This window comes from Lepidochelys olivacea, assembly GCF_965140295.1.
Source record: "Lepidochelys olivacea isolate rLepOli2 genome assembly, chromosome: 1".
Taxonomy (NCBI): Eukaryota; Metazoa; Chordata; order Testudines; family Cheloniidae; genus Lepidochelys; species Lepidochelys olivacea.
Window position 1 is genome coordinate 99,702,230 of NC_140411.1, and position 23,689 is coordinate 99,725,918.

The 23,689-nt window shown below is 44.6% G+C and overlaps 1 protein-coding gene across 1 annotated transcript in view; it reads left to right on the forward strand.

Moving 5' to 3' along the window:
- Nucleotides 1-23,689, forward strand: part of MBNL2 (muscleblind like splicing regulator 2) — a 363,485-nt gene that overhangs the window by 132,352 nt on the left and 207,444 nt on the right. The window contains exons 3-4 of the mRNA XM_084631980.1: nucleotides 7,325-7,492; nucleotides 17,962-18,158. The gene's annotated coding sequence lies outside the window, so the exon portion shown is untranslated. The remainder of the gene's footprint in view (nucleotides 1-7,324; nucleotides 7,493-17,961; nucleotides 18,159-23,689) is intronic.

Genomic DNA, 23,689 nt, shown 5'->3' on the forward strand with positions numbered 1-23,689 from the left:
AGTTAATTATATCGTGGTGCCACCTAGAAAAAGGAGGGAGGAAAAGGAGAAGTCTTGTGAATGTGTCAGGCACACATTTAATGGTTAATTTAACCTATTTTGTACGTATTCTAAATACTTAATATTGTGGATGATGGTTGTTTCCAAAAATCTGTTTGATGGAAGGTATCCAAATATCATCCCAAAGAACTGCCACAAGAATGTCACATTCACATATGTTGTTAAGCTAGACAACAATGTCAACCTCTCAACAAGAGTTTCACCCTTCCAGTGTCCTAATAAAATCCTTTCAGCAGCTAGAAGTGAAAATATGTCCCTGGGCGTGAGCAGAGCCTAGTTGAGGGCTCTGCGCAGACTAAGCATCTTGTACAATCACTGCCTACACTTGCAGAGTATTATGATTGCTGGGATTAACTCCAAAATTACATTTAATGTTTACAGAGCGGAGGGCAGCTAATTATTTTATTTTTAATTGACTTAGCTTTTTACAACTTCAGCACAAAGTTCACAAATGTCTGCATGATTACTGAACATATACATGCTACTCTTGCACCTCAAACAGGTGTCTGAATATCTCATCTACTGCTGTTCCATCTGCAGGGGAGACTAGTGCATCTCTATGTTATATCTAAAATTACTGCAGCATTAGACTGGCCTCTTTTATCACCAAGTAATTGTCCCTCCTGTGTTTGGGCTATTGAACCACTGTGAATTTTTTACCTATTTCTCATTTCTAATAGGTCTTAAAGTGTCGTAAAAGACTTCTGTTAATGTGAATAATGTGAATAAGTGATGTACAGAAAAAAAGCTTGGTGTAACTTGAGTCTGAAAGCCTATAGTCAAATGATTTTCTCCTTAGAAATTTCTGCATTATGATCATTAATTGAAAATACTATCCCAAGCTCTTTGAAACAGCTTTTGCCCCATCCTCTGAAATATAGTTATACATTAGTGCCTAACAATTAGCCCAATGGTTCTCAGCCTAATTCCACACAGGACCCAAAAACAGATGGGATTTCTTGATACAATGCAAAATCCTACAATTTTTGTGGTCACAAAGTTGCTACTGATTTGTCAACATCCAGTACCTCATTTCCCACTTCCATTTCCAAATACATCTCTTTGAGTAGTTCTGCAACTGAGTCTGTAGTCAGTTGACTCTGCATTCTGAGAATTAGCAGAATGACTCACAATTATTGTATTAAAATTAGAATTCAATCAAAATTAGGTCTCAAAATACTATTTGTGTCAGGTGGTGATGATGAAGAATCCCAGGAAAAGTAACTTTACCTAACACTGATCACAAAACTTCATTCCAAATAAGGAAATGCATGAAAGGGCTCTTTACTCATCTCTTGGGTGCCCTGAATCCTGTTAGGAGCATAAGTAGAATAAATAAGAGGAAACCTGACAGAAGAATATCAAGTGATAAATTGTATAGAGAAGGATCCTATTTACGCTTTCTCATAAAAGAAGAACATATGGTCTTGAAGCAGGAATTACTTGGAGAATTTCTATGGCCTGGGCTGTGCAGGAAGTCAAACTAGATTCCTTCTGACCTTATAGTCTATGAACAAGGTAACATTCCATGAATATAAGAAGCAACACATTTAAAACTGATAAGAAATATTATTCTTTTACACAGCACATAAGTAAGTTGTGGAGCCCGTTGCCACAAGACATTAAGTCCAAGAATTGAGTAGGATTCAAAAGGATAAAATATACATACGGATTTTGGCCTTGATTCTGCAAGGTACTTAAGAACATGCATGACTTGAACCACATGAGTATTCCCTCTGAAGTCAGTTCCAGAGCTGTGCATATACTTGAATCCCTGGATAAATCAGAGCAAATGGGATTATCCACAGTTAGATTAGATAAAACAAATAAAGGATATGAACCTCCCTGCTTCAGAGCAATCACTAACTGATGAAGATTAAGAAAAACTTCCTCTATGGACAGGTCATTCATAATTGTCTATTATTGGGATTTTTCCTCATCCCTCAATTATAGGAAGATGGCTATTTGGGTTGATTTTATTTTGGGTTATTGTTGGAAAACTGTCAAACAAATCCAGTAAGAGGGGAAAAAATTGTACTTATGAAATACAGATTTTCATTAAATTGCTTCTTTCTTACATGGCTAACAGCTTTGTATCAGCCAAATAAAAACTTGTGTATTCTCTACTGATAATATCAGTCACAAGTCTGAAATCTAGGGCTAAAAATAGTAAATCAGGTAAGCATGCATCAGTTACAGTGGTTTCCAAACAATTCTTCACTCACTTTGTCATACAGAGCCACAGAAACTGATAAGCACAGACTGCATGGGCATAGGCAGCTGAGGACTTAGAAGGGCTTTAGCATGCCCTTCCCCCTCCCCAAATATAGGGATTGCATTAATAAATAAAGAAAACAATGAGTTTGGAACTGAAGCTGTTTTTTTCACTTTACTAAAATTGGGCAAGTCTAGTCATGGGACAAAACCACCCAGTAAAGCAGTTCTTTTTTAAACATGAGTAAAAAGAACAACTTACAAATCAGAAAAAGTTCCAAACAATGATCTTCACCCAGGGTTTCTTGAAATTAATTCTTCTGTAAATTGTTAGTCATTGGTTTTGTCCCTGTGTTCATGTAAAATCACACCCCAGTTGAGCCTCGATTGTCCTATTGTTGATTGAAGCCATGTTTAAATATGGTGTAGAGAAATGAAATTACACTCCACTTACAGCACTTACACTTACAGCATTAGTTGCCGGTTCCCCCAAAATCATTTTTATCAACTCCATCACTTTGGAAAACAGCTGGTGTTCAGTTTGGCTGAGTGAACAGAGATATTTTTGAATGAACTTCAATGATCTTTCTGTAAGCTGACAGATGGCTTGCAACAGATGAAGCTGAGTAATCAGTCAATCATGGTTGAAATCTGAACTGTACACCTGAAGCATGTTTTGAACCGGTGTTTCTGTTACATGAGGACTATTTGGGAGTTTCAAGATGTTGAGTAATTTTATAGCCTCTCTGTTCAAATCTCTATTGAATACTGGACGTTGTAAAATCAGCAACTGTATAAATAAGTACATATAAATCTTTGCAGAATTTGGGTAGATGATTTCTCCTGTCCCTAGTTGCAATTTCTTGGGAACTCCAGCATTCTGACTATCTCCAACTTTTCTGGTGGATTTGCTCCCAGAATAAGTTGTAGCTTTCATCATATTGGATGGGTTGAAGTGAATTAAGTGTCATTTAGGCCTTCTGTTGCTGAAAAGACCCCTTGCAGAGTTTTAGACAGATTGTGTACCATGTTTAGGACTTTTTCAACCGAGTTCAATACCAAAGAGGAAATTAAATATTTCCATCTGAGCTGCTGTGCCACCAATTTGAGCTCTCATTTCAGGATCTTTTGTTGAATCCTTTGTAACCCCCCAAATTCCACACAGTGCAATGTGCGTTCTCAGAAGTAGAAGCCAATGCTTCTGCATGGAGAGTTTATCTTATTGGACAAAAGACATGGATGCCTGGTAATGTACTTTACACTTCATATTCTTTTTCTGAAATATTGCATCTCATTTGGGTGACTTTTTAAACAAAATCTGACTTTTGTAAACAGTTTCAAGCGTATCCAGGGGGCTAGTATTATTTTTAATAGCATCCTGGCATACCACATTGAAGGCATGCCCATAGCAATGAGTGTTAGAGCTGTCCAGAAAACAAGAATTCCATTTTGCTGAGGAAAAAAATGAGGTTTTGCATCAGAACATAACCTAGACCTTTTCTTTTTTCAAAAATAATAGGAAACAGAGGGACTCACCTGCCCCTGAATAGTCAAGGCACTCATCTGGGATAAGGTTCTGGTCCCATTCCTGCCAAGGTTTCCCACATCCCACTGGGCTTTTGACTATTTTGCAGTGGGTTTTGATCAAAAATTGCGTCCTGAACCTCAGAAACCTTCCCAACAAAATTTTAATTGAAACTGATATAGTTCCACAAAAGGTTTATTTGGATGAATCGGCATTTTCCCCACAAAAAATGTTTTTTTAAAAAACTTCCTGACTGACTGTAATGATTATGCATAAGGCTAAGATTTTGTCATGGATATTTTTAGTAAAAGTCACAGACAGGTCAATAAAGAAAGGGCAATAAAGAAAAATTCATGGAAGCCCATGACCTGTCCCTGCTTTTTACTAAAAATACCCATGACACAATGGGGAGCCTGGGCAGCTGCGGGCGGCCTGGGAGCTCCCGGGGCCCCCACCACCCTTGGGGGCTCGGAGCTCCAGGGTCCCCCTCGGCTGGTGGCCGGGAGCTCTGGCCGTCCCCCCGGCTGTCCGCAGCGGCTGGAAGCTCCAGGGGTACCCCGCAGCTCCCTGTCTCCACAGGTGGCAGGGGACCCTGCAGCTCCCAGCCAGCACTGGCTGAAGTCATGGAGGTCTTTGGAAGTCATGGATTCTGTGACTTCCATGACCAAATTGCAGCCTTAATTATGCATAGCTTCTGGTTCCTCCTATTGCAATCTTGTTGATGCAGCTACTACTAAGCCTGCTGTAGTAGAGACACCATCATAAAATTGTCTGTGACAGTTTTTGACTCTGAGATTTAGGTGCAATAGAATACATTTGATTGCTGATACAACTTCCTCCGCTGATGTAAAGGCTACATTGTACAATACAATGCACTCTTCATGAACATTCATGTTCTCATCCACATTTCACAGGCAAAAAAATACTTGCTCTTTGTTGGAGAAGTCTGTTGTTTCATCTACCCTTACTGAATACCACTTTCCAGAAATTTTCTCAGAAATATCCCTCACAATTTTAAGAGCCATTATTTCCATTATTTCATTTTGAATAGCTTGACTTTTGAATTTGTCTTGACTCTTTTTCAGCCATTTTGAAATATCAAAGTCATGTTCTGCCTGTAAACAAAATAGCTGAATAAAGCTACAGTCAAGCTCTCCATATAGGGACATGTTATCCCCATGTTCGGTAAAATGGCCTCACAGTGCAAATCCTTATCTGTCAAGATAATGTATTCTATTTACTATTTTCCTTAGGATCTTCTGTTTTTCGTCTCTCTTTTTAGCGTAATGAAAACTTAGCATTTCACCAACATTCTTTGTGGCTTTTGAAGAATATCAACTGCTTTGTTGTGACATGAAGAAGCTTGGTGCCTCTCAAACCTGTCTTAAGCCTTTTTCCAGTTAGAGAATCCAGGGTGTGTGAAAGATGCATCTGTCTACTTATCAAAAGTAGCCTGTGTCTAAAAGCTGTACAATAGTAGAAACAAAATATGCTGTCACTAGATTCAGAATAATGGAGCTGTTGAAAAAATTATCAAGCCAAGCTAAGCACAAAGAACAGCCTTGTTTTCCAAACTTACTCACAGGGAAAAACTTAAATCATGGGTGATGAGGTGTCTCAGATATGCTAATGATATCAGGCAACTGGCATTTGGAAGGCACCTATCCTATCCTATATAGGTTTTAATACCATGCTCATCACTAGGGCCCTACCAAATTCACAGTCCATTTTGGTCAATTTCATAGTCATAGGATTTTTAAAATCGTAAATTTCATGATTTCAGCTATTTACCCAGGAAGGGAGATGAACTCTGCAGATACACCTCTGAACTCTGGGTCTGCACTGACCAAGGACAGCAACTGTGAGTGGGGTGCAGAGAAGCGTCAGGCATGTGAAAGCAACTTTTGGATTGCTGGACTTAAGAATCTGAGGGGAAAAGGACATAGCTCAACCTACTTGGGGTGGGCCTTTTACACATGGTTTATGTTTATGAACCCTATTTGCAGTGTTTCCCAAAATTAATGCTGAGTTACTTCCCTCCTTTTATTAAAAGTTTCCTTTCTACACTTTCTACTATTGTGCTTGCGAGTGGGGAAGTATTGCCTCTCAGAGGCGCCCAGAGGTGGTGTATAAATTTCCCAGGTTACTGTGTGGGGGCTCGAGCGGTTCTGTATTGTATCAATGGAAAGGAACCCCTAGATATTGAAGCCGGCCCTGGTTGCTGCTGGCTCCACCTGGCAGAAGGGTTACATTAGGGGGGCATGCCTTCAGGATGCTGCCTTCAGAGCTGGGTGCCCAGCCAACAGCTGCCACTCTCTGGCCGCCCAGCTCTGAAGGCAACGCAGAAGTAAGGAGTAAGTAAGCAATACTGCAACCCCCCTAAAATAACCTTGTGGCCCCCCTGCAACTCCCTTTTGAGTCAGGACCCCCAATTTGAGAAATGCTGGTCTCCCCCGTGAAATCTGTATAGTATAAGGTAAAAGCACAAAAAAGACCAGATTTTACAGGGAGAGACCAGGTTTCGCGGTCTGTGATGGATTTTTCATGGCCGTGAATTTGGTAGGGCCCTACTCCGCACATGTATCTGAGCACCTTCCAGTAGTGCATTAACCCACATGACTAACATCTGCAAAGTGTTGTTTGTTCTCTTATCCTCTCCCCAGAAGGAGAAGCACGTACAGTTGAGTGTCTTGTTTTGGTGGTTGGTGTTTGTTTGTTTTTTAAATATACCTGTTGCTATGTGTTTATATTAGAAAAGGCAAGGTCAAAACATGTGCCTTACACTTGGAGCAGAAGGTGGTGAAGTTTGTGATGGTCCTTATTTCTTGGGGGAGTTTATTCCATAGTCTTGGATCATCCCCCACCACCACCAAAGAAAGTCTCCTGCACCGATGAGCTTTACACCTAGACGTTAAATGTTGCAACTCTGAATCTAAGTCCCCTTTGTGGATCTGGCTCTTTGTTATTGTACTTCACTCAGTCACTGCTCACTTAGTAAGGCTAGATCTACACACTATGAGCGAGGAGTATGATTCCCCTGTTCATGTGTATATATACTTGTGGTATCTTGATGAGAGCTAGCATGACTATAAACAGTAGTGTAGCCATGCTAGCAGGGGCAGCAGCAGTACAAACCCGCCTGAAAACAGTAGGTACATACTTGGCATGGTTCAGCCACAGCTCCTCTGCCACTGTCTGGGTGAGTGCTGCTTCTCTACTATTTATAAATACACTATCTCCCATTGAGCAACCAAAAGTGTGTGTACATGAGCAGGGGAATCAAGCCCCTAGCTCATAGTGTGGACATAGCCGAAAAATGGCATGGGATTGCAGAATTAAAACACAAACATTTAGCTGGCCCGTTGGTTTTATATAGTGATGGCACTCTTTGTAGGCAATCTTTGTAGACCAATCTAGAATGTGATAGAATGAAGAAAGGGAACAGCCTACACGTGATCTGTTAATTACACTGGAAAACAATTCTTTTTATATTTTGTTTTGTTTTATGGGTTCCTCCTCGACCAGAGACTCCAACAAGCAAAAGGCTACAAATAAGCTGGCTTTGACTCTCTGTCATGATGGGACTGTAGTCCAAAACTGCAAAAGGACTTTCAAAGAATCTTGGACTCTCTGATGTCTGACCTCCCCATCCTGTTGTGAAAAGAGCACATGGAACTCATTCAAGAGTGAGAGGTAAAAGGAGGAGGAAAGAAGAGACAGGCCAGTCAGGAGGCTTTGGGAGTCTATCCCAGATTTCACTAGAGAGAGAGAGAGAGAGAGAGAGAGAATCAGAATTCCTCATGCACAGAGGTGCGTGAGGGAATCAGCCTTTGTGGGCGGTGGAAAACAGCCAACCTGGCTGCAGAAAAAGTGGGAGAAGTATAATCCATGTATCTAATAGGGAGATATCTCTTTAAGAGATCTGTTGTGGGAGTAGGAGTGAATTGTGCCTGGGTCTTTGTTAAGAACATAAGAATGGCCATACTGGGTCAGACCAAAGCCCAGTATCCTGTCCCCTGACAGTGGCCAATGGCAGGTGCCCCAAAGGGAATGAACAGACAGGTTATCATCAAGTGATCCATGCCCTTTCACCCAATCCCAGCTTCTGGCAAACAGAGGCTAGGAACACCATTCCTGCCCATCCTGGCTAATAGATGCTAAGCAGATGCACAATTAGAACTCCATGTCCAGAAGTTTCTGGAACTGGGTGTGGTAGTTTTGGGTATGCTCCAATCGGTTCCCTGTTGCTGGGGTCAGACTCCATGATAGGGTTGCCAACTTTCTAATCCAGGGGTGGGCAAACTTTTTGGCCTGAGGGCCACATCTGTGTGGGGAAATTGCATGCAGAGCCATGAATGTAGGGCTGGGGAAGGGGGTTTGGGTGCGGGAGGGAGTGCGGGGTGTGGGAGGGGGTCTAGTGTGCAGGAAGGGGCTCAGGGCAAGGGTTGGGGCGCAGGAGGAGTGTGCGGTGTACAAAGGGGATCAGGGCAGGGGTTGTGGTGCAGGACGGGGTGTGGCAGGGGGATCAGGGCAGGGGGTCGGGGTGCGGGGTGCAGGAGGGGTTCGGGGTATGGGCTCCAGCTCGCTGCTGCTTACTTTGAGCAGCACTGGGGTGGCAGCGGCACACTGCAAGGCTAAGGCAGGCTCCCTGCCTGCCCTGGCCGCGCGCCGCTCCTGTAAGCGGCTGGCACCACGTCTCACCGGCCCCTGGGGGTATGGGACAGAGGGCTCCCCGCAGCTCCCATTGGCCGGGAATGGGGAACTGCAGCCAAAGGGAGCTTCAGGAAGGTACCCGCAGGTGAGGGCAGCGCGCGGAGTCCTCTGCCCCCACCCCCAGGGGCTGGTGGGACGTGGTGCCAGCCGCTTACAGGAGCAGTGCGGGGCCAGGGCAGGCAGGGAGCATGCCTTAGCCCCGCGGCGCCACGGCAGTGGCAATCCCATGGGCTGGATCCAAAGCCCTGACAGGCCAAATCCAGCCCACGAGCCATAGTTTGCCCACCCCTGTTCTAATCGCACAAAACCAAACACCCCACTTTGGCCCGAGGCCCAATCCGTGCCCCGCCCCTTCTCTGAGGCCCCACCCCTGACTCGCTCCATCCACCCTCCCTCCATCACTCGGTCTCCCCCGCCCTCACTCACTTTCACCAGGCTGAGACAAGGGATTGGAGTGTGGGAGGGGGTCAGTGCTCTGGGTGGGGCTGCGGGCTTTGGGGTGGGGCTGGGGATGAGGGGTTTGGGGTGTGGGAGAGGGTTCCGGGCTGGGGCACCGGGTTGGGGTGCGGGGGGTGAGGGCTCTGGCTGGGGGTGTGGGCTCTGAGGTGGGGCTATGGCTGAGGGATTTGGGGTGTAGGTGGGTGCTCTGGGCTGGGACTGAGGGGTTTGGAGTATGGGGGGCCTCCGGTCGGGGAAGGGGGTTGGGATGCGCGATGGGGGGTGAGGGCTGGGGCTGTGGGCTCTGGGGTGGGGACAGGGATGAGGGGTTTGGGGTGCAGGAGGAGACTCCTGGCTGGGGCAGGGGGTTGGAGTGCAGGGTCCCGGTGGCACTTACCATGGCTCCCAGGAAGTGGCCGGCATGTCCGGCCCCAGGCACATGGGCGGCCAGGGAGGCTCTGGGTGTTGTCCTCACTCCCACAGGCGCTGACCCCACAGCTCCCATTGGTCACAGTTCTCGGCTAATGGGAGCTGTGGAGCTGGCATTTGGGGCGGAGGCATTGTGTGGAGCCTCCCTGGCCGCCCATGCGTCTAGGGGCCACAGGGACCTGGCGGCCATTTCCTGGAGCCGCACAGCGCTGTGCCGCCGACTGGACTTTTAGCAGCCCAGTCAGCAGTGCCGACCGGAGCTGCCAGTGTCCCTTTTCGACCGGGCATTCCAGTTGAATACCGACCTTCTGGCAATCCTACTCCATGAGGGCAAGCAGTCAGGGCAGCTGCTTTATAAAAGGCCATGTGCCCAGCGTGGACCAGGAGAAGCTGAGCCCAGGAGCCAAAAGTAGGTTTGTTTTCCTCAACTCTGAAACATTTTGAAGTAGGTTAGTCAGAGGTGGTGGGTATAATAGGCCAGGGAAGGCTTTACTTTTGTCTTCCCTGGTGCTGCTGCCGACCCGCCGCTGGACAACTGGGCCGTGATGCTCCACCCATCCCCGAGACACCCCACCACTGCTCGCTGTGTCCCTCCTCCTCGGAGGAGTGAGAAGCCATGCAGAGAGCCAGCAGACTGAGGAGGCTCGGTTGGGCGCTGCTGCGGCCGGTGGCTCAGTGGGGTGGGGGGCCTTCAGGGGTGGGAGGAGCTGGTGCTTGTGGAGGGTGCTGGTGTCTTGGCCCAGCACAACTCTGGCTTAGAGGGCCATCAGGGGTGGGGGGGCAGCAGCTTGGCCTAGTGCTCGGGAGGCTGCCGACTCGGCCCAGCGCTGGGGCCGGACCAGTGCTCAGGGATGGAGGGGCTCGGTCTGGTGCTGGGGTGGGGGGGGTGGGTTGTGGGGGCGATGGCAGCTCAGCCCGATGTGGCTGGGTCGGGCGGGGCCCTCAGGGCTTTTCCTTTTGGGGGGCTCCAGTTTGTGGGGGGGTGGGGCATTGGGCAGAAGGGGTGGGGCCAGTGGGCTAGCCTCCCCAAAGCAGAGGTTCTCCCGCCACCCATGAGGTTAGTCGTGGGCGGCACGGTGGAGCCCCCCTTTGGGGAGGCTAGCCACCAGCTACGTCCCTTCCGCTTGCGCCCTCCCCACAGCCAAAGCCCCAAGACATCCTGCCACCCTCACCCCCTACCCTGCAGCTGGAGCCACAACTCCCCACCACCACCCGGAGAAGCCCGGAACACCCCCCTCCTCTGCCGCAGGAGCCCCAGGCTGGCCAAAGCCCCAACCCACCCCCTGCCACTTATCTGGAGGAGCCTGGGCCAGCTGAAGCCCGGAGCGCCCCCCACCCTTGGCTGGAGGAGCCCATGGCTGGCTGAAGCCCCAAGCTCCAGCTCCCGGAGGAGCCCAGGTCAGCCACAGCCCCACTGTGCCTCCCTCCCTGGACCCAACCCGCCACGGGGAAAAGCGTCTGTTAGAAGACGCTTTTGATATGCCCCATGCAGGTTCCGAGGTGGCTGAGGAGGTGATATGTGCCTCAGCCACCTCGGAACCTGCATGGAGCATAATAAAGCAAAAACTTCACCGCCAAACCCCGCAACCGGGGGTCCGGTGGCCACAGCAGCACCCAGAGAGGCAGAGCCTCCGCTGGCCTATTATACCCACCACCCATGAGTTAGTGATATTGTTAACCCTCCAACAGGGAAGCCCTAGCAGTATTGATTACAGAAAGGGGAAATTGGGAGGCAAAAATAATTTCTCTTATTTTAATTTTATAGTTTGAACATTGTTTGACTTTAACCAAACTGTTTTAGTTAAATTGTGTCAACTAGTATGATTCATCAACTTTTCTTTAAATGTGATAATGAGGAAAGAGTCATTATTTTGCTATTTTGAGTTTTGTGTTTTTCTTGTAACAGGTTTCTTTTTTTAAATCTATGTGCTTATTCTGGGTGGTTGGTTAATTGGCTAGCTGACTAGCTAACAGTGATTTCAGTAGAGAAGGAGGAAGAGTTTGCATGGATTCCGACTGAAATTTCTACAAGCAAGTGGAGGGAAGATGTTGTTTTTGACTCAGCAGACTGTATAGATTTGGTGATCAAAGACTCTAACTGAGACTCAGGTGAACTCAGCCTAAGCTTTGGGGAACTCTTAGTTTCCTCTCAGTGTGTTTCTGTGGGGACTGACCTGTTTAGATTTAATTTGTTTTCTTTATTTATGCTTATGTATAACTGTGAAGATACTATGGATTATAAAGTAGCCATGTTATGTTATAAAAATGAAATTATTATTATTATTTATTGTTTCTTTATCATAATGTTGCCGGCACAGAGTGCCCGAGGCAAGCAACAGCTGGTTCGTTGCCCGGCGTGCATTGCACCAATGACCACAACGGGGTGGAGAAGCAAAGAGATTTATTTGGAGCTCCAAATGCGCAGGGAGACTGAGCTGTCTCAAATCCTGCAGCAGTGCAGCAGATTCCAGTATACATTTTATACCTTTGCCTATTTCACTACATAAGCTTATGCAACCAATTACCTGTTGCCATGTACAATACCGTAGCCAATCAGCTAAAGCAGCCAGTTGTGTTTTTCCTCAGTAGCATTGCCCGAGCCTTGCCTTATTTGGTCCTATTTGTTACTGGTTTTTGCTAAACATTTCTGCCTTATCTATCTGTTTCCCAGGCCGAAGCTGGCCTTGGCTGGCGAGCCGTGTGCAAACCTGTCTGTTTGAGTGCTAGCTTCCTCAGAGTTATGCAGGATCACAGACAGTTCAAGGAGAAAAGGGGTCTTGGTTTATCCGGGCCTAGAGCAGGAGGGCTTCCTTGACACTTGTGGTCTTCCACCCTCCCGCGTTACCTAGTGTAGTGCCCAGTGTCCCCAACAATAAGATTTTATAAAGTTGGTACTTAATTAAATTCATTCCTTTTGTTCTTTTGGGGACTCGAATTTGGGGACATTGACTCTGTGCGATCCTAGCAGAAAATTCTTAGAGGCTGAATTCTGGGTCTCCAGCTACTTTTATATGGGAGTTGGGAATTTCAGGGCACTGTAGAAGGGCAATGAAGTGAACTCTCACCCACGCAAAGTTTACAGAAGCACAGACAGTTGAGCCTAACTCAGACACACACAATTCCGCTTCACAAGAAGAGGATACCCTGCTTGCTGACCCATTTCCCAGCCTGGGAAGAAAGGAGCTCCGCGGAGCCTGATGCAGGAGACACCTGCACCCTGGCCCCATCTACCAGCTGATACTCTGGGAAAAGAGGGACTTCAGGGAGATGAGCCCAGCAGATAATTGTACCCCTCCTCCTTTACTATTGGCCATGGATGTGTCATGCAATGAAGTTCACATCTCCCTGAGTGTCATTAATTTCTTGCACAATTCCTTATGGAAAATATATGTTTGACCAAATCCTGCTGGCCTTACTTTTGTGGGTTAATGCCACTGAGTTCATTGGGGCTGCTTGTACATGTAAGGCAAAAGAAATTGGCCCATGATGGGTAAACTTTCATTTGAAAAAGCTTTTTGAAATGTTTATGACTAATAGTATCATTTTAAATTTTAAATGTTCAGATAAGTAAATGGTCTTAATTCTGCATATATCATGGCCATATGTGCACCATATACCCCACCTGGAAAGCCTCCAAACCACTCAAGTAAAAAGATAATGAATAAATAGAAACTATGGCCCAGATCACCAAAGGTATTTAAGTGCCCAACTTCTACTAAAATCAATGGGAGCTAGATGCCTAAATACCTTTGAGGATCTGGCCCCACATCTCCACCCATTTATGACATATGGCTTGTAAATGAATTTTCATGGAGCAAAGTATGTATCTAAACATGGCCCCTGGAATCTGAGAGATGATGAACCTGTGGCTTCAAAAGATTGAACAGGACTGTAAAATATATTTTAGGACAGGTGGCTAAATTCTGACAATTTTTCTTTGGCCATTGCTGCAACTGGGCTGTGTCTACAAAGAAAATAAGACCTCCACCAGTACAGCTCTACCAGTGATTGGAATGGTGAAGGCCATTTTTCAAAGAGAAGACCAACAAAATCCTACTTCCTTTTTTCCTCCCTACCCTCACTCTTTCCTTCACACTAACACTGTGGGTTCTCACCTGCTTACCCCCTCTCCACCCAATAACCCTCACCTTTCTTCTTAACTTCTCACTGTCATCACAGAACACCCTCGCTATCTCTGCCTTCCTTCAAATCCCATTTCTACCACAATGGCTACTGGAAACTGCTAGCTGATAAAGGCTAGGTAGCAAGAGGAAACTTTAAATCATGACTCAACACTTTCATCCTTTGATTATAGTGTATTCTTTCTAACTCTTTTGTACATAAATTTAGTTCTGTAGGAGGATGGCTATGAGGTTAAGAAGAAACTTCTACCCTGAGCATATTTATTCTTCAATTGTCTGTCATGGCATTTCTTGCGCTTTCACATAATACCTGGAACTGACCACTGTTGGAGATAGGATTTGCCTTACTGAATTAGACCATCTTGTCCAGTAGCCTGTGTGGCAAATACCACGAAGTGTTGGTTTGATTCCAGAATGTTTTATACCTTAATCATAAGTAATATTTATTACTTGTTAAGGGCTGACATTGGAAGAAATTTAGCCTGTTCAGAATTCTGTTAATTACTTTTATGCCTAATGGTTGCTCCATTCTTTATTTTATTACCCGTGATTGCTGCCATGTGGCCATTACAATTAAAAAGAGCTTAGAAAATGTGACTAAAGGGTTTTTTTCACTGCTACCTGGAGCCCCTTTCTCCTCTTGCATTGATTATCCATCAATAAAGTCTTCCCTACCTTCCATAAGTCTCACATTTAGATGAGTTGCATAGGCCAAGGGGATATTTTGGAGAGTTTAAAGATTTGTAATTGCTCTGAAGATGGGAGCATTGCTAGTCAGTCAAGCAGCACTAAATATTATTGCTTCTTGTTCTCTTTGGCTCAGTGCTTCACTTTCCAAAAGCAAATGTTATGCTTCAGTTTCAGATATTTCCCCAACTCTGACCTTTCTGCCCAACATCTCAGTTATTGCAGATAATGAATGGGAGACAGACCAGGAGCTAGGGGCATGTTTCAGGTATCAAAATACTGGTAATTAGCATATGTAAAAAAGGAATTACCCTACTGATAATTTAAAAGACGAAAGTGGCATCCCATGGTAAAAGCAAAGTTGGTCAGTTGATTGAGATATCTTTGGAGAAGGGTAATAAAGCCTCTTTCAAAAAGCACCATTAAGTTGTTGCTTTAACTGTTTTTAGGCATCGTACAAATATGCAGAAAGAAAGAAGGCATAGCCTCAGTGTTTATAGTCTGACCAAAAAAAACCCCAAACCAAATGAAGCCTGGGGAGAATGGACAGAAAGTGGGAAAGTGATACGGGTGAAGACGCACACACAATTTGTTAGTTCTACTTTGTCTTTTTATTTTTGTTTATCCATTTCCCTTATTATTTAAAGGAACAGGATGAATGGAAGGAGGAGAATGAGTAAATAGGAGCAAGGGAGTGGGGTGAAGGAGGACGAAAGGAGAAGAGGCCCATAACAGGGTACCATTTAAGATAGTATGAGGGATAGGGTAATAATAGCCCATTTCAGGTGTCCAGAATAACCCAAACTGGACACTGGGAGGAAGATGGTCCCAGGAAATAGTTAGTGCCTGGGAGAGGGAAATTATAGGGAAAAACACAAGTTATTATTCCTTTGAGGGCCCAGGACCAGGAGCCTTATAGAGTGGATAGGCAAGGCTCCCTTTTACCCCAGGTGTTTAGGGTAATTAGATCCCCCTCAGGACAATCAATCACCCTGCGCATGGGTGACTCAAAAGGAGGCTCCAAGCTAGGGAAAGACGCTGCTAAGGAAGCTGCTGGAGTACAGTCCCTAGAAAGAGGGTTGTGATTCCCTGATGAAAAGTAGTGAGTTTGGGGGCTGGGGTGCCAGTATTTAAAAGGACACAGTCTCTAGGAGGGCTGTGAAATCCTGAATTTAAAGGGGTGCTCTTAGGAGTTGCATGAGGCTTAATAAATTAGACCCCAGGAGAGGAGGGAATATTACTTTAAAGACCTTTGGCTCTCAGTAAATTATTTCCAGGGACCTTGGAGGGAAACTGGGGCACGATACCTGCAGGGAGCCACCCCAGGCCATGAGGGGGCACCCTGGGATTGCACCTGTAGACATTCAGAGGGAAAGGAGGACACAAAGAAAGGAGAGTGAGGCTGGTGGGACTTTGAGGGAGAGGGGAGGCAAAGGGAAGGGAAGACTGCTGTAAATAGTCAGCAGACACAAATCACTTGAGTTCAGATAATAAAAAGCAAATGGCTGACATCACTGGAGTCCAGGGGCTATGAAGGGGTGGGGTGGGCAAGGGGCCTCAGCTGGCCTCTCCCTGCCCCTCCTACTGCCTGTTGTTGTTGAGAGAGAGTTCCTGCTGCCCCCAGAGTTTGGCCCCACCTGGGGAAGGTCTGTTCTGATTCTCGTAGCCTATAAGGAGGCCTTTGGGGCCTGGCATATCTTATGGACAAACTGCTGTTTTCATTATAAAATCAAATCACTAAAGGTAGGTGTGTGAGTCAAGTCTGCGTAGGTGGCTGGCTAATAATGCCTCTAAGAAGCAGTTACCATTCTTGGCGCACTTTCCATTCTGTGCTCTCCATCCCTTGTCCTGCATACAACTCCCAGTATCCTGGATGATGTGAGGGGTTATTTATTTCATTTCCCTATCTTTCCTTACAGATTGTAATGACTCTCTCGGCTTTAGGAAAACAGGATATTTGTTTTTCAGATTGTTGCTGTCATGTTAGAAACATAGCAGGTGGCACCATCTACTCATTGCTTGCCTTTAGCTTTCTTCAGCCTATAGAGTTAAAATCCAAAGTACAATGTCCTAACTTTGCCAGTCTGCATTGCTTAAAAATAATTTCATTCGAAAGTAGCCCACTGAGCCACTCTGGAAAGGGAAGAGCCTCTAGCTGGCCCATGAAAACTTCCAGCCAATTAAAGAACAAAAAGAATAGGCAGAAGTTACATTCATGCAGATTTAATCCACCCTAAGATTTTGGCTACACAAATTTGATTATCCACTGCTTTGCACATAGTGTAGTCGGTTATCCTTGCTCAAACTGAGTGCTCATTTTGCACCAGTGCAAATGCCTGCACAAGATGCAAAGCCAGGGAGTGTCAGAAAGTAGGGACTGTTAAATAGATGAAAGAAAAGGAGTACTTGTGGCACCTTAGAGACTAACCAATTTATTTGAGCATGAGCTTTTGTGAGCTACAGCTCACTTCATCGGATGCAAGTGAGCTGTAGCTCACGAAAGCTCATGCTCAAATAAATTGGTTAGTCTCTAAGGTGCCACAAGTACTCCTTTTCTTTTTGCGAATACAGACTAACACGGCTGTTACTCTGAAACCTGTTAAATAGATGAGAAAGTGGAGAGGTTCTCTCACTGATACAGAAGAACTATAAAGGAAAAAAATCTTTTTGTCTCAGTGTGACGTTGCACTCCATATGTTTATTGTAGTGGGGCAACTGCCCCACTCCGATAGGCAGGGGTTAAAAGCAGCCAAGCTAGGCTGATTGGGCAAGCAGCCACAGCTGTGGCCAGCTCAATTAGGGCCCAGCTGGCCCTGATAAGAGTGCTGTGGGCCAGATGTTGGAGGAGTTTCTCTCTAGCTTTGGAGAGAGATGGATCTAGCTGCCTGAAGGAGCAAAAGGTACTGTGGATGGAGCAGTGCTAGGGAAGGGCAAAAGGACCTGGGGAGCTCCAGCCTGTAAACCCCCAGGCTACAAGCCTTGTTAAAGGTCCAAAAAGGTACTTATGCAGAGGGGCAGCCTGGGGATAGGCAAAGGCAGTGGTAGCAGCAGGTCCTTGCCAATGATTGAATGGCCTATACGGATTGCAGTTTTCCCCAATAATTGGGAGCTAGATGATGCCCAGTGAGCGGGGGCTAGACACTGAGGCAAGGTAGGGTTGGGGGGGTTCCCCTGGGAGGGGAGACCCAGACTGTGGGTTACTGCTGGGGCAGAACCCTGAGGTAAAGGGCACCAGGGTCCGGGAGGGATATGGGGCCGGTAGCAGGTGAGCCACTGGCTAGCAGAGGGCACTCTAGGCTAGAATTGAGCTAATTCTCAGGATCACCACCAGGAGGTGCTGCACTAGTAAGTCATTGTGACACTACATTTATGGAAATATGCTTATGACTATAAATATAATGTAACTGGAATATGCTTTATGTAAAAGGTCTCTTGCAAGGTATCATTACAAAGCTTATAATCTGAGTATGTTCATCCTATTTGTATGAATGTATCATTCTTGTATCTGAAGCTAGAAATATGAGGTATTACTCTGGAGTCCTATTATAACTATGCAAAGTGTGGGCCATTAATGGTGGGTTGGAATGTTGATGGCTCCCATTAACTAGGACAATTGGTTGTAAATGGCTCTGTTTACTTGTGAGCCTCCCTGTATACGTGGGTGCCATCCAGTGAGTAATGAAGTCTCAAAGGGTATGTGAACATGTCACCTGATACTGGAATCCATCTTAAACCTGGTGCTTTTCCATTTAGAAGGAAGAGTGGGAACCCAGATAAAGGCAAAGAATTCCCGCCTTCTGCCAAAGATATAAAAGGGGTTGGAACAGAACAAAGTGGGCTGCAGTCATGAGAAAACCCCTAGTTATCACCTGAGCTGGAACTAACCAGAACTGTACCAGGGAAAGGATTAGGCCCAGATTCATTCTGAGCCTGTGAAAACATCTCTGAAGGTGAGATTTACCTGTATTCAGTTTCTTAAATGTATTAGGCTTAGACTTGCATGTTTTTGTTTTGTTTTGCTTGGTAACTTACTTTGTTCTGTCTGTTATTTCTTGAAACCACTTAAATCCTACTTTTTATGCTTAAATAAACAAAAGTGATTTTATTATTAACCCAGAGTAAGTGATTAATACTTGGGGGAGCAAACAGCTGTGCATATCTCTCTATCAGTGTTGTAGAGCTTGGACAATTTGAGCTTAGGATAAGCTTTATACAGAGTAAAATGGATTTATTTGGGGTTTTGATCCCATTGGGAGCTGGGTGTCTGGGTGCAGGAGATAGATGACTTGCTAAGAACTTTTTGGTTAAAGTCTGCAGCTTTGGGGGTATAGACCTGACCTGGGGTCTGTGTTGTAGCAGACTAGCGTGTCTGGCTCAACAAGGCAGGGTTCTGGAGTCCCAAGGTGACAAAGAAAATGGGCTCAGAGGTAATTCCAGCATGTCAAGTGACAGTCCCAAAGGGGTCTTTGTGACCAAACCCGCCACGCTCAGGACTGGGATGCATGACATGAACAGGGACTCTTGCTTGCAGTCAGCAATATTTTTTTTAAATCTATCTTTTGCATCATCTTCACTAGATGACAGCAAAGCAATACAGTGCAACTTCTCCTATTGCTAATATATGACAGTATACCCACATATAGTCTACTTAACATGTGCTCTTTTTGAGTGTATGTGTGAAGTCAATAGATAATTCAAAAGCATACCTCAGATGAACATAATTAAAGTTTCAAAGTGAAGCACTCAAAAGTTTGCCTGTGAATGCAGCTTGTGATCTTTTCACAGTGAAGCATGCTTCTGTGTACTGTCTTGCATCACAACCAATCTAATTAATGTACAAGTTTTAAGAGTTCCATTACACAAAGGGGAAAAGAATTGAGGGGAGAGTGCCTTGAGTCAGCTTCCATCACGTTAAAGCAAGATTGACTTCTTTTTGTAGCTTGTATCCTAATTTTGTGATCGAAACCGCAGGCAATTGCCTGCTGTTCACATTTTTAAAATTCATTTAAAGACCTTTTTTTTTCATACTGACAACTTTTTGCTTTTAAACAACCCTATGAATGTGCTAGAAGTTGAGCTTTGTCCTTCTGCTAATACCACAACTGTATGTATCATGTTAAACAGTACTGTATATCAACCACCCACAAGCTGGGCTCCTTTGTGTCATTGTGAATTATCACTTCGTTTAGCAGCAGCTGTTGGGGGAAGCAATGGCCTCTGCCCAACTTGGATGCAAAATTATGTAATATTATACTGGCCAAAGTAAAGAGATCACCACTCAAGTATCTCTTACTGAAGGTCTGTTTAAACAGAGCATATACATCACATGGGTTTAGAATATGCTATTTAGGAGTCCCTGGTAATTATGACACTAATTCACTGAAGGAATGTGGAACTATCCAAAAAAGTAAAAGCATGGGAGATCTTCAATGAAAAGTATGGTGAATGTGTATGTAATTTATTCTTTAAAGATAACTCCTTAGCACAGTACGCAGAACTGATTAAAAAATGTTTAGTTGAAATATTCCAATCAGAAAATGCTGTTGGCTTGATACTAAAGTGTTTCATGGAGATGTCTTGATTTTGATGGTGTTTTCGATGGAAAAGTTTCTGAGGTCCAAGGTGGACTCTCTGGTTAATTCCAGAGGGGACAGATGGATGAATAGAAAACTTCCCCTTCAAAATTCCATTTTGCAAAATATTTGAAAAGGTTTGGGGTTTGTTCTGGTGTGTGATTGAAAACACATTTTGAAACTCTTTGGGGAATGGAATTGTTGTTTCTCCGGCGTGCCCTAGTGCACAACTAGAGTAACTGGGTATGTACTTCGGCTGGGCACAACAGAATTCTCTCCCCAGGTCCTGGATATTCAGTAATGCCTCTTCACAGCTGCCATTGCAAACCTAAGGTTTGAGCAGCTCCTTCGTGACACCCAATTCAGTGAGCAGAAATGGCTGAATCCACTGCCCCTTCCACGCCTCCTCACAATGCTCCAAACAGCCTGCATGGCTTTGCGCAATGACTCCATAAGGAGCTCTGCTGTGAGATGTGTGGGGAAGGGTGTCCTCTGGGCAGACTTCCCAAGTCCTGACCCTTCCCCCTCTTCCCCATGTAGGGGAACTATTCTTTCTGCTGTGTCTATTGTCCTCTGCAACTACAGCATGGATTTGGAGGCCAGCTTTATATCTGTGTACAAGATCATAATTTTTGGAGTTTGCTCAATGTATCTGACACTGGAAGCATAGAACATTTAAAATTTTAAATGCAGAAGTAAAAATACACCCTCGAAAATAGGCTACCAGATCTACCAGTCCAAGGGAGGCATCATCCAAGGGGACCTATTCACCCCTCACCCCACCCAAACACAACATTAAATAACTCCTAGAATTAGTGAGATACATGCCATACATCTCTAGTCAATCCTTCTTCTTCTATGTTTGTAGAGTGCCTAGAATGGTGGGGGTCCTGGTCCATGACCTGGGACTGATTAGGTGCTTCTGTAATACAAATGATAAATAATAGTCCCATCCCATGCCTTTGTCAGTATGTTGTCTGTTTATAGGTTCTTGGCAACTTTAATCTGCAGTTAAATAAATCTTCTTACTTCCTGGCCACCATGAACCAATCCCAGGTAGTTACTGGCCCAGCTGATATAGCCGGTCACTCTTTGGACCTGGCTTTTTGATTGGGATTGGAGGTTAGGCACTTGGGTCTTAACCCTATGTCATGGACTGATCATTATCTCCTACACTTTGAGATTAGAGCTCATCTCACCTGTTGGAGGTGTGGGACCTATTTTGATGGTCCAACCCAGGAGGTTGTTGGAACCAGAAATCTTCCACAGAGCTCTGAGGGAGAATCTTGTTCCATTAACAGCTTACTCCGTCTATGGTTTGATAGGGCATTATCATAGTCTAGTCTTCTACCACTGATGAGGTGGCCCCCTATGTGTCATCTTCACCAGCTTCATTCTCACAGATCGCTCTGGTTAAGGGGTGATCTGCAATAAGTGAAGTGAGAAGGAAAATGGCTGGAGTGCTGGTGCTTGAGCTGGGGCTGATCTGTTTCAGGAAAAATGACCTTTGTAATTCTTTTATTTGCCTCCTGTACAGACACACTATAAAAAGTTCTTTTCCTCCACCAAAGTATCTGCAGAATCTTGTACAGCAGATTTACCATACCAACCACCAGAAACTAATCAAGACTGTGTTGGCTCAATAGGTGGTCTGAGTTCCTCCCAATCTGAGGAAATTGCTTGTTGTTTTGTGAATAAGATTGTTTTGTTTGCTTCCATGACAACAGATCAAGGTTTACGGGAACAAGAGTCCCTTCTTCTTTGCTGGACTTCCAGCCAGTGCTGTTCTCTGAAGTTCTGGAGATGCTGAGAGAATTTTGTTTCACAGTCTCTGCTTTGGAGTCTAGGATGTGGAGAACCACTGCTCCCCAGCAGCAGTTGAGCAGACAAGCAGTCTGTTTGGTGGAAAATCAGACAGGCTGGCCTACCTTGTTTCCCTCAAAGGTTTGACGAAATTGACATTTCGACACATTCCTAGGGAATGTTTCGTTTCTGCCAAATCAGTATTTTCCAACAGAGAACTTCTCTGACGCGCACACAACCCCTTGACTGGTTCTTCATCAAAACTCTTTGGAGACTGAAACTGGTGCAGACCATGGTGGTTCACTGGGAACTTACGACACCAGTGCTCAGAGATCTGCACTGTCTGCCTGTTGGTCTCTGGGTGGAGCTTAATGTGTGGTTATGACCTATAAAGCCCTAAATGGCTTGGGGCCCAGCTGCCTGAAGGATCCTCTGTCCCTGTGCTGTACTGCCATAGCAACAGTGGGGGCATTCGAGCTGGATCACCTCATTATAAAAGCAAAGGGGCTGCTGGTTGGGCATTCTCTGTGAGGGTCCTGAGACCTTGGAACTTGCTTTCCTCCTTGGTCAGAAATAGCCCGAATTAGGTGATTTTTTTTTTCCAGGCATGCTACAAAAGACCTTGTTTGGGGGGAGGGCTTTCCATAATGATAAAGAGGTGGAAAGGAGTTTTGGTAGGTCCTGGCTGGCTGAGTTCCCATTTAAATGATTCATTTAATAATCCCAGCAGCATTAATGTGTTAGGGTGCCTTGAACTTGAGTAAGTGTCTTTTTAATTATTTTTAATCTAAATATATTATACTCATCTCTTCTTGCCTGTACAGTGCTTATCATACTGTGAGTGCTATATAAATTATTAGTATTGGTGGTAATATCCAGGAGTTCCTCCTGTCATCTTCCTAGAGAATGGACAATCCCCTCTGAGTTCTTTATAGGACCAACTTATGTAAGGGCAGCTGGCACTAAATAATGGTCTTAGGAGATCAAACTGGATAAATAAAGTCCACTCTTCATCCTATCCCAGAACCTGAACAATTAAGACACTACAGAGTATAATTACCGTAGTGCAGTATTGGATTTGATGTGGAACAGTCTTAGCTGTTTTCTATTTATAAGTCTATCCTTGCGGTTGAGTTTGCACATTCATGAAAATAAAAGCTTCCATCCATCATTGTCAATTTAAACCTTCTCTTCTGATATGTAAACCTTCTCTTTAGATATGTAATATTTTAAAAACTTTTTTCCAAGCTATCATCTCATTTTGTTTTTCCTTTATTTCTCACTTATTTCCTCTTCTGCATCTCAGTCTAACTCTTGCTTCAGTTGATCTATATTTTCTTTGTGTCTTTCTGATCTAAGAAACTGACTATTTTTTAGCTGTGCTTTTGTGGGTTTTTTAATGTTAAAGCTATGCCTTAAACCAGTATTTGCCTGTCTCGAGCTTCATGTTGCTAAGCAATATTTCCCCTCCACCCTTTCTGCAGCCTGGTTGCCATAGTACTTCCTGTCTGTGCTATGGAGTAACAAAGAACTGTCATTACTCACTTAAAAAATAGGGCTGTACAGGAAAATAAACATTCTGAAGCATTTTCTTTTCTTTTGAACTCTTTGCTCTCTAGTGGAATAATACAGCCTCCCATTATAATAGCTGTAGCTTTCCCATTATATGTTACTTTATTTTCCCACTATAGTTATTGGTTAGGCCTCTGTTTAAAAACAAAAATAAAACAAATTACATTGCTGACTCACTTGACATCTGCAATGTTGTTTATACCAACTATGAAGATTTGAGGATATATTTTCTGTGGTCAATTTATTTCACACATATGCCTAAAGTCACACCCTCACCTAAATAAAAATAGCCTTATTTTCAAAGATGCTGAGCACCTGCAACTCCCAGTGAGTTATGTGGGACAGTAGATGCTCCGTATCTTTTTAGATTCATTAGATCTTCTTTATTCAGGAACCTAAGTGTGGATTTAGAGGGTTAATTTAGGCACTGAGTTTGAACATTTTGGCGCTAGTACCTAAAATGTTCAAGTCATGTCCTTGCCCCTTGGAGAATATACTGGCTAAACATTGGCTTCTCTTACACATTTCTCTCT